A 9,731-nucleotide genomic window follows, 5' to 3' on the forward strand; every position below is an offset into this window, starting at 1 on the left:
TCCTATTATCCACATTTATTACGAGACATGTTAAAAGCGCCCCTAAGGGAAAATTCTGTAAGCAAAGGTAGCAGGCTTTGAAAAGCTTGCGCAGATACACAAGGACACATTGCTAAAAGAAACAAAGGGATTTGGAGTGACCATGAATGAACAGGTAGTACCAGAATGTACAGAGCGTACAGAATTGTACCTAGAAAAAGGTTACAACTGGATTACCTTTTTGTAAACAAATAAAAAAACCCAAAAATAAAACTGGGAAGCAGCAGGACTCCTTATGAACTCTTAAACAAGACAAAACACAAAACTACATATCCCTACCTAGTCACCAAATGTGAGGGGGAAATGTAAACAAGCATCTTACACTGCTTTAAATGATAACCAAAATAAGTTTTTGAAAAATCATGCAATTCATTTGTAGGCAAGGGAAAGCTTTCTGAAATGTACAAAATCTTACTAAGACACACAATGGGTTGAAATGACAAAGCAGCAGACGATATTCGGGGACAGTGGTTTGCCGTGTGGGGAAATGTTCCTTTCCATTCACCTTAAGCAAAGATGTGGTGGCCTTGTGCATCCATAAATAACTTTCAGAAATGTATTTCATTACTTCCCAAACCTTATCAATGGGCTACCAAATGGCATTTCTTTCTATTTTTGATGAAACTGGGGAAACAGCTTTAGAAGAAGGGGTTGTTGACATTCACTGGCCTGGAAAACACCTGATGCCAATATGATGGAATAGTAGTGTCCGCAAATTGTGGGTGTTGCATTGATGGAGAAACTAAGGCAACAAATGGGGACATGACGCAACCTATGTTCTAAAGATACATTTCACGCAATGTGGGTTTTCTTTATTAAACATGTAAAGATTACGACGGGCTTCTTCAAATGCACATAGCCTCTTACAAGCAGAGGTTTTAGATTAATTTTCTGTAAATGTCTGTAATAAATAGTTGTTACTGAAAACACGACAAAACAATGCAATGCCGGACTCATCCCTCCTGTCAATGACCCTGGATAGCACGGGTCCGAGTAGTTTCCACCTTACTCTGCTCCTTTCTCTGTGAAAGCCTGCTCTTTTGCTTTTAAATCGGAGCAAACGTCAATCCACTCCCTTCCAAATAAGCATTTTTTAATGAGCCCCCCCTACTCTGTGTGTGCTTTAAGCTAACTGTTTTCTTCTGCTCCTGTCTCAATGTGCAGAAATTGAGCAAATGGATTTTTCAGCATCGTGAGTTTCCCCCAAGACAGTGTCGAGATAAGACGTGTTTGTGTGGCTCCACACTTGCAATTATTGTTGCTTTGGCTAAGAGGAGTGCATGCAAGACATAGCTAGATAGCTAGATAGTTTACATCACTTTGCCTCCATGCCAGGAGAATGCTACCGGTACAGTTTGAATTTCTGCATGCCATCTGCTGTTATGGAACAAGTCACCCCCATGATCCCTCTATCCCTGTGTTGTCTAGGTTGGCCCACAGAAGCTCTCAAGGGTTTCAGACAAGGGGCCTTTACATTACAGTGGAACCTTGGTTCTCAAACACCTTGGTTCGCAAAAGCCGAAAACCCAGAAATAAGTGTACCGGTTTTCTAACGTTTTTCGGAAGCCGAATGTCCAATGCAGTTGTTGGCTATTATTTCCGGGGTGCCTGCACCAGTCAGAAGCTGCGCCTTGGTTTTCAAACATTTCAGAAGTCAAACGGATTTCCGGAGCGGATTAAGTTTAGCGCTTTTGTTTTTGCTCTTTATTTTGCGTTTTTGTTTTTGATGCTTTTTCGGTTAATTAGTTTTTGTGACTGTGTGGAACCCAGTTCAGCTACTGCTTGATTGATTGTGTGACTGAAGAAATGGATAAAAGCCCCCCCAAAGTTCAAACAATGACTATCATCAGCCCAGGTAAGGAAATAAAAATAATTTTATTATCATCTACTATACTGTCTTATTTATTTTATAGGTACAGTACATTGATGATTTTCTGGATCAATGGTCCCGTTAAATAGTAAAATTCATGTTAAATTGCTGTTTTAGGGGTTGTTTTTAAAAGTCTGGAACGGATTAATCCGTTTTTCATTACTTTCTATGGGAAAGTGCGCCTTGGTTTTGGAACAGACTTCTGGAGCAGATTAAGTTTGAGAACCAAGGTACCACTGTAGTCCTATTTGGAGGTGTTGGAAGATTAGACAGCTCAGTCAGCAGAGCATGAGACTCTTAAATCTCAGGGTCGTGGTTTCTATGGGCAAAAGATTCCTGCATTGTAGGGGGCTGGACCAGATGACCCTCGTTGTCCCTTCCAGCTCTAAAATTCTATGATTCTACAAACATGGGACCCTGAGTTGTGGCCCTTCTAGCACTCTAATTAGAGGGGAGTTTTGTAGTTACCATAGTTCCACTTTGAGGCAAGGAGGAAGTACTCAGAAGTCTAATTCACTTTTGACAAATATTTTTCAGATCACGGAATCACAGAATTGAAGAGTTGGAAGGGACCTCCCAAGGTCATCCATTCCAACCCCTGCGATGCAGGAATCGCAACTCAAGATAATCCAACAAATGACCTGGAAGATTTTTTTAACTGTTTTTAGAATGTTTTGGTTGTTTTGGAATTACTTAAGAAAAACTGGGTGTGTTTGCCACTTTGGGCTCCTTCAGGAGGAAGGTTGGGATATAGAAATTCTATCATAATCATCACCTTAACATTTGGGTGCACATCCCAAGAAGGGAGGCCTTACTGCCTCTTGGAATAAAACAAAGTGGATTGAAAACAAGACAGGTTTACATAAAAAAAAACACAGAGAAAGGGGGGGGGTGGATGCTTTTTGTTTGATATCAGGATGCAAGGCACTTTCCAGAGACAAAGAGGTGTGGAAGACACGACTTTGATAGCAGATAATGTACTAAAGACCCAAGAGCAGAAATCCAGACTCTACAGCCAAAGTCCTGTCCAATGCCATGTCAGGAGAACATTAAGCATAGCCTTCTGAATCCTGGCTGGTACAGTATTGTTTTCAACAGAGCTCTTTGGTCCATGTTTGATCCCACTTGTGCAAATCGATTTGCAGTTGCAGGTCCGTTTCCCAAATCTGCTACAAACCATGATAATCTCCAGTACCCTTGCTAATTAACTGCTTGTATTTCACCAAGGCTGCATTGTTGAGTTCCGTTTTAGGAAGAACCAGCACCGTCAGAACCTCAGTGCTAAAGTGCATACCCCAAGAAGGAGTCTTTTCTTGCCTCTTGAAATAAGATAGATAAGCAAATTGGCATTTATATATTTTATTTTTTATTTGGAGCATTTGTACCCTGCTTGTCAGCCAAAGAAGGCTCCTAGACTGGCTTCCATACTGTCAAGTAAAACAAGACAGGGCCTGCTGGAATCTTAACAACACACAAAAATGAAAAAGGACAGGGAAAGGGGGGGGGCAGATTTTGAAGCAATATGCTTCTTCACACACAAACTGAGCACTAAAAACAGTTGTTCACTTCAGCAGCCAAGATGAAAGCAACTATTTACAAAAACCTAGAGGTCCAGGAGAGATTTGATTCTGTCGGTGTTTAAAAGAACACTTGCCTAATCTGCACTACCCCAAACAATAAGAAATGGAATTTTGCAGTGCAGCTTCCCAGCAAAAAACGTATGAGAAGGGAGTGTGAATGAAAAGCATATATTAGTCAAAATAAATGTCCCATCTAGAGGGTCACAGGCTCCCCTGTCTTTCGGGTTTATTCAGTGGAGCACACTGTTTGGGGTAGAGGTTTGAGATCTGAGACTAGATCTGCAGTACTCATAAACATTTCACTCTTTAGAGATGAGAAGTCAGCACCATCCAAGTATAGGAGGAGGGGGGTGGGTGGAATACAGGGTTAAGAAATAGAAGAATGCGTTCAATCTCCTACACGAAGCCAGAACCAATTATGAAGATTTACCAGTTGGTTATCGATCAAATGCATGGAATTTATAATTGTTAATAATAATTATAATTATAATTATAATAATTAATAATAATAATAATAATAAGATGTAAGACAAGCCTATACACTTCATTAAAAATGCCAGGTCACTTCACAACAATATACTGATGGACTCAATAGAATCAGCATTAAGTACTGGGGCACGGGCCTTGGCTGGCACCCTGAAATGCCCAACCCCTGCACCTGTCCTAAAGACTGAGGAGGCTCAAGGCAATAACTTTCTGCACTTCACGTTAACTCAGAAGACGGCCCAGCTGTGCTCAGATGTTCAAAATTCCCTTTTCACCTTTGAAACAGGAAGTCCAATGCCTGGTCCTGCAACTTTCTGCACTTCACGTTAACGCAGAAGACGGCTCAGTTGTGCTCAGATGCTCAAAATTCCCTTTGAAACTTTGGAGGGTCTATTTCAATTGGCATCGGGACAGCTCACCTGGCTGTGCAGCTGCCTTTACTGCAGAGGCAGGAGGTTTCCTTCCTTTCATATTCAGGATTTCTGTACTTACATAAAAATAATAAAATTGTTTATGCTGTTTGTTAAAAGTCATGAATGAACTCTCACAACTTGTTGACAAGGTAGCTTGCTTGTGTTTTGATAAATCGTATAAAAGGAGCATTCATAGGAAGTTGCACTTTACAGAGTCAATCTAGCTTAGCACTGCCTACACTGACTGGCAGCAGCTCTGCGGGGTTTTCAAACAGGGGACATTCCCAGCCCTGTCTGGTGGAGATCCTGGACTGAACCTGGGATCTCCTGCATGCAAAGCAAGACACCCCTAAACTTGGGAGGCATGAATTCTCTACTGTATTTCAACAAATGTTGGGGTGGCCTCTCTTTAGAAATCTTGCGAGAAAATGTATGAACTGGTTTGAGATAAAAAGTGATTCGTAAAGCTGCAGACAAACAACAGGTGTCCCAAAGTTAGGGAGAAAACATCGCAACTAAAGAGGGGGGAAGATTAGTTCAGGGTCAAGGTGGGTGGGTTGTCAAGGGAACAGTGTCCTGCCCATCTTTGTGACATCTCTTGCTGCTTGTATAAAAGACAGCAGCTACACATCCCCGTCGTGGGTTAGTTGGGAGGAGTTGGTAGAGACAGAACTGGGACGGAGAAGCAAGCAAGAAAGCGAGTGACCAACAGGGGAGATAGGTGTAGACTTTGCTTTGCTTTAACTTTTCTCTCTTTTTTTTGCTTTAACTTTATTTATCATTTCATTTTATCATTTCATTTTCATTTGTATATTTTGTGCACATATTTTCCTGTATATTTTAGACAGAGAGGAGTAGCAATAGGGTTAGAGACAAGGTTCAGAGTTAGTGTTGTGTGAGCATTTTAAAGCAGTTTAGTTTAAACAGGAGGGGATTTCACCTGAAGAGATGGCCAGCATCGGGAATCTGTAAGTAGGATTTCTTCTGCTTCTTCTTCTTTTTAAAAAAATCTTCTGGGGCAAGGGTTTGGGGTCCCCCACACGGCCAGAATCCCCATGGAATTTAACCCCTTCCTGAACAGTTTAACTTCTCTCCCACCCCCCTTTCCCTGCCTTCCCATTCTCCCTCAAATCTCATTGTAGCTCAGCTGGTTAGAGTGAGCTGCAGATAGCACCAAGGCTGCAGGTTCGATTCCCATAAGGTACAGCTGCATATTCCTGCACTGCCGGGGGTTGGAATAGATGATCCCCAGGGTACCTTCCATGATTATTATTTTTTGGATGCTTTTTATTACACTCATAGCCCACTTTTCATCCAAGCAGTTCAAGGTGGCATTTATGGCTTGTCTTTCCCCCTGTTTTCCCCCTCACAACAAACCTGTTAGGCAGGCTAGGATGAGAGTGACTGGACCCAATATCAAACAGTGCACTTCATGACTGAGTGGGGATTTGCAATCGGATCTTCCAGGTCCTCCTAGTCCAGAATTCTAACCACTATACACACACACACCCTCTCTCTCTACCCCTTCTCCGTTTCTCAACTCTTCAGCCATCAACTGCAACAGACAGATGTTCTGTCAGTCACTCTGGCTCTAAGAGAGTTTCCATCGCGTTCTTCGGCTCATCTATGCCTTGATGCTTTGACGACCTTCCTAGCAGCCCCCTTTACTCTCTAGGCAGCGCAGGGTTGTCCTAAAAGCAAGATGCTGAGGGTTTTTTAAATGCTGGAAATGCTTCCCTTATCTCTGCTTTGTGGGGGGGGAGTGTTGGAATCCCCCCTACACACACACACACACAAACATGAAATGCACCACTGTGTTCCTGTGGAGAGCCGTTTGGGGTCTGTGGGTGTATGAAAAACACGAAAAGAGCCCTGTTGCTGGATCAGAGGTAAAGCCCATCTAGTCCAAACTGATGTATCCTGTAAAACTCACAAGCAGTAGTCCATTCTTGCTGCTTGTCCTCTAGCAGTTGGCTTCAGAGGTAGAGTGCCTCTGTTCCTGGAAGCTCTATATAGTTATGTTCTGTCATGGTAAGAGATGCTGTTTTTCTCCTCCAATAATTGGTGTAATCTGCTTCCCAGCCCTGCAGGCTACTTGTCTGCAGGCTACTTGTCCTTGTAGCATCGGGTGCCTGCAAATTTCAGAAACTGATTAAACATGATGTGAAGAAGTTCCCACCACCATTCTAAAATTAGATGATTCAAAGCTTTCTCTCCAAGGCCATGATCATCTTGGATAACTCCTTTCCTTGTTGGTTCCCCCCCCCCCAATAATAATAAATAAATAAATTATTAAAGATTTCTTAGTTTACAAAAATATGTACATTGTCTCCTTTTTTCAAGTTACATTTACTACAGATCAGTTTCATTTGTTGAGACATTGGTGTTACATTCAGAATAAAAGGGGAAAAGAGGTGGAGGTGGAATGGTGAGTGGGGTGGGGGTCGGGTGGCAATGCTTCTCTTCTGCTTAGTGTATGTGTGGGGTTTTGTGTAAGCATCGCTTGTGTGGGTTCACTTACTATTCACCTGTTGCATTTCCTTAGTGGTGAGAGAGGTTGGGGGGGGGGTGACCTAGAGTGTGGTTGGTGGTCTTTGGTTGGCTGCAGTGAGATTTGTTTTTGTGTGTGAGTGGGCACCTAGGGTACAAATAACCAGAAACCTCATTAAACTATACCTCCCACAGCTACAACCCCTCGTGGCGACAAATCAACAAATACCTGAGGAGGTGCAACAACACCAAATGCTGCTTTCCTTGTTGATACGATGTCCTGCAGTTCAGTTAGCAGCCGAAGTAGCATGTGAAATGCTACGGCTCCGCCTACGAACTGTTAGGCTACCCATATTTGTGTTATGGCTATGCTGCAAAGACTCTCTCTCTCCTCTTGCGCGCACACGCACACACACACACACCATTTTGGTTGTAGGCTTCTGTCTCAGCTTTTGAAATGTGTTGGGGAGGGGGGTTTACTGGGTTGTTTTTCACCTTTATTATGCATTTTTATATTGCAATTTTTATGTTGTAACCAGTGCTTTTTTTTCTTTTAAAAAATGTTTAGGGGTACTCTCATTTTGACTCAAGAAAACCACCATTTTATAGTTCAGATTGGGGGAAATAAATACAGTAGAGTAAATGGACAAAAGTGCAAAGATTCACAAAACGTTTAGGGGTATGCGTACCCCTGCATCCCTCCAGAAAAAAAAGCACTGGTTGTAACTGAGACCTGCGGGTATAGGGCAGTGTAACAACAACAACAACAACAACAAACAACAACAACAACAAACAACAACAACAACAACAACAACAACAACAACAACAACAACGTCTGCCCCTCTCCTTATCTTCTAGGTTCAGGCGACTGAGGGACATGGCAGCCCGCAAGAAGAAGAGGACCCTCAAAGTCCCCAAGAAGTCCAAGGTTGCTGTGGGCCCAGGTGAGCAAAATGCTTCACGTTCATTTTCATTTTGGAGCGTAAGGAGGGGTGGCCTTAATGCTTTAATACTCAACTGTGGAAAATAAGTAGAAATGAACTAACCTGCTCCCATGTCCATTCCTTCTTCTCTTGTTGCAGATGGTTCAGAGACTGGCAAGGTCGTGGCATCGCGTGCGGTTAGTATTTGAGAAAACAGCACAGTACATACTAAATCCCTCACCCACCCCCACCCACCAATGCTGTTTATACCCCCATTTTGGCGGTCTCAGAGGCAGAGAAGCCCTCCTGCCATGGATTGACAGTCTGACTCTTGCCATTTCAGCAACTGGAGAAGGATGAGATGTTCCTCTCCTGCGTCCTGGCCACTTGCTCGGAGGCCCGCCAGAGAGAGAAGGACAGGTTGAGGTACTCAAAAAGTATGGCTGTCAAGGCAATTGCGGTGAGTGAGAGGTTGCATGAGGTACCCAGGGGTGAGGTGGGCAGGAGAGCTGCGGATGGGATTTGGGGGGTGTTGGACAGAAGGAAGGCCTGGTGGGGTCTGGCCAAGAAAAGGATTGTGCTGGCATTTGGTATCAAATTGCCAATTCCTGCCCTGAGTTTGGGGTTGGAGGAATCAACCTGATGTCCATCAGGAACTGACCCCCCCCCCCCGCCCTCTGTTCTCTTTCAGGATCTCATGGGACGGATTGCATGCTTTGTGCAGCCTGAATTGGTCCTTGCTATGGCTCTGGAAGCCCTTTTCCAACTGAGGTATACGGGGTTTTTTTTGAGCTTGACAAGAAGCTTGGGGGGGGGGAAGCAGAATGTGGAAAGGTGTTACCAGACCTTGCCACTTCAGTGAATTAGATTGGAATAATTGCTTACAATTTCTTGAGTTTCTTGTGTTCAAAAAGCTTTATTTATGCAGCAACTATTTACAGGATGAGTGGAGATGTGAGAGATAAAATAGAAGATATATTGTTTAGAGATAACTTTGAAACGGCTCAGCTTTTAGGGGCTCAGCTTTTAGGACCTAGAGGCTTGCAAACAAAGTGCCAGGTAGACTGCCACATAAACAGTGCCCTCGTGTGTTTATTTTAATTTTACTTTTATTCATTTTTATCCTGTAAAATTTATACACTGCTTGATTGTAAAAAGCAGTTTAAGCTAACACATGCATTCACTAGAAGTTCAAGAGAATGAAATGGATTTGATGCCCCCCCCCTCAATATGAGGAAGACTCCAAGGAGACAGAGTCTAAAAGCTTTTCCCTCCGTCTCTCCAGCCTCATGAAGCCCAAATTACCACTGAAGCTCCATAGCCTGATTGTGCATGCAGCCTTTGCGGCGGTCATTGAGGTAAAAACTGAGCCCGACAAGCAGGTAAGTTGTTAGTCTTGAAATTTGACTTCTATGGTTATTTCTTCTTCACACGCTTTAAGCATCACACCCATTGTTCAACATCTGATCTCTCTTTCCCCTGCTTGGCGCATCCTCTCCCTCCCTCAATGGATCCACGTGGATGAAAATTGCCATTGCCCGTAGGAGTTAGAAGAACGTTATACTCTGATGCTGGGAGGCCTCCTCTGGGAGGCTCCAAGCACTAAGATCCTGAACTTGCTGATGAATGTAAGTATATTGATGGCATTGGTGGCTGTTTTACCTAGAAAGCTTTCATGGAGAAGCCGCCACCTAGCATATACTTTCTCAGCAGTGCACCTCTTGGGCCCTTCCCCTCTTGGAAGGCAAGCTGGCCACATGGAATAGCCAGCAAAGGCCCACTTGCCCAAACAGCCAAAGGAGGGTCTTTGGTGCAGAGCTACAATTTGGGGCTGGAGGACATTGCCATTTTAGAACAGTTGAGGCCAATGAGAAACAGATCTCTCTCTGAGAGTGTGAGGGGCTTCACAGTGGTCTGCCTCTTTCACCCA

This window comes from Zootoca vivipara, chromosome Z (genome assembly GCF_963506605.1).
Source record: "Zootoca vivipara chromosome Z, rZooViv1.1, whole genome shotgun sequence".
NCBI lineage: Eukaryota > Metazoa > Chordata > Lepidosauria > Squamata > Lacertidae > Zootoca > Zootoca vivipara.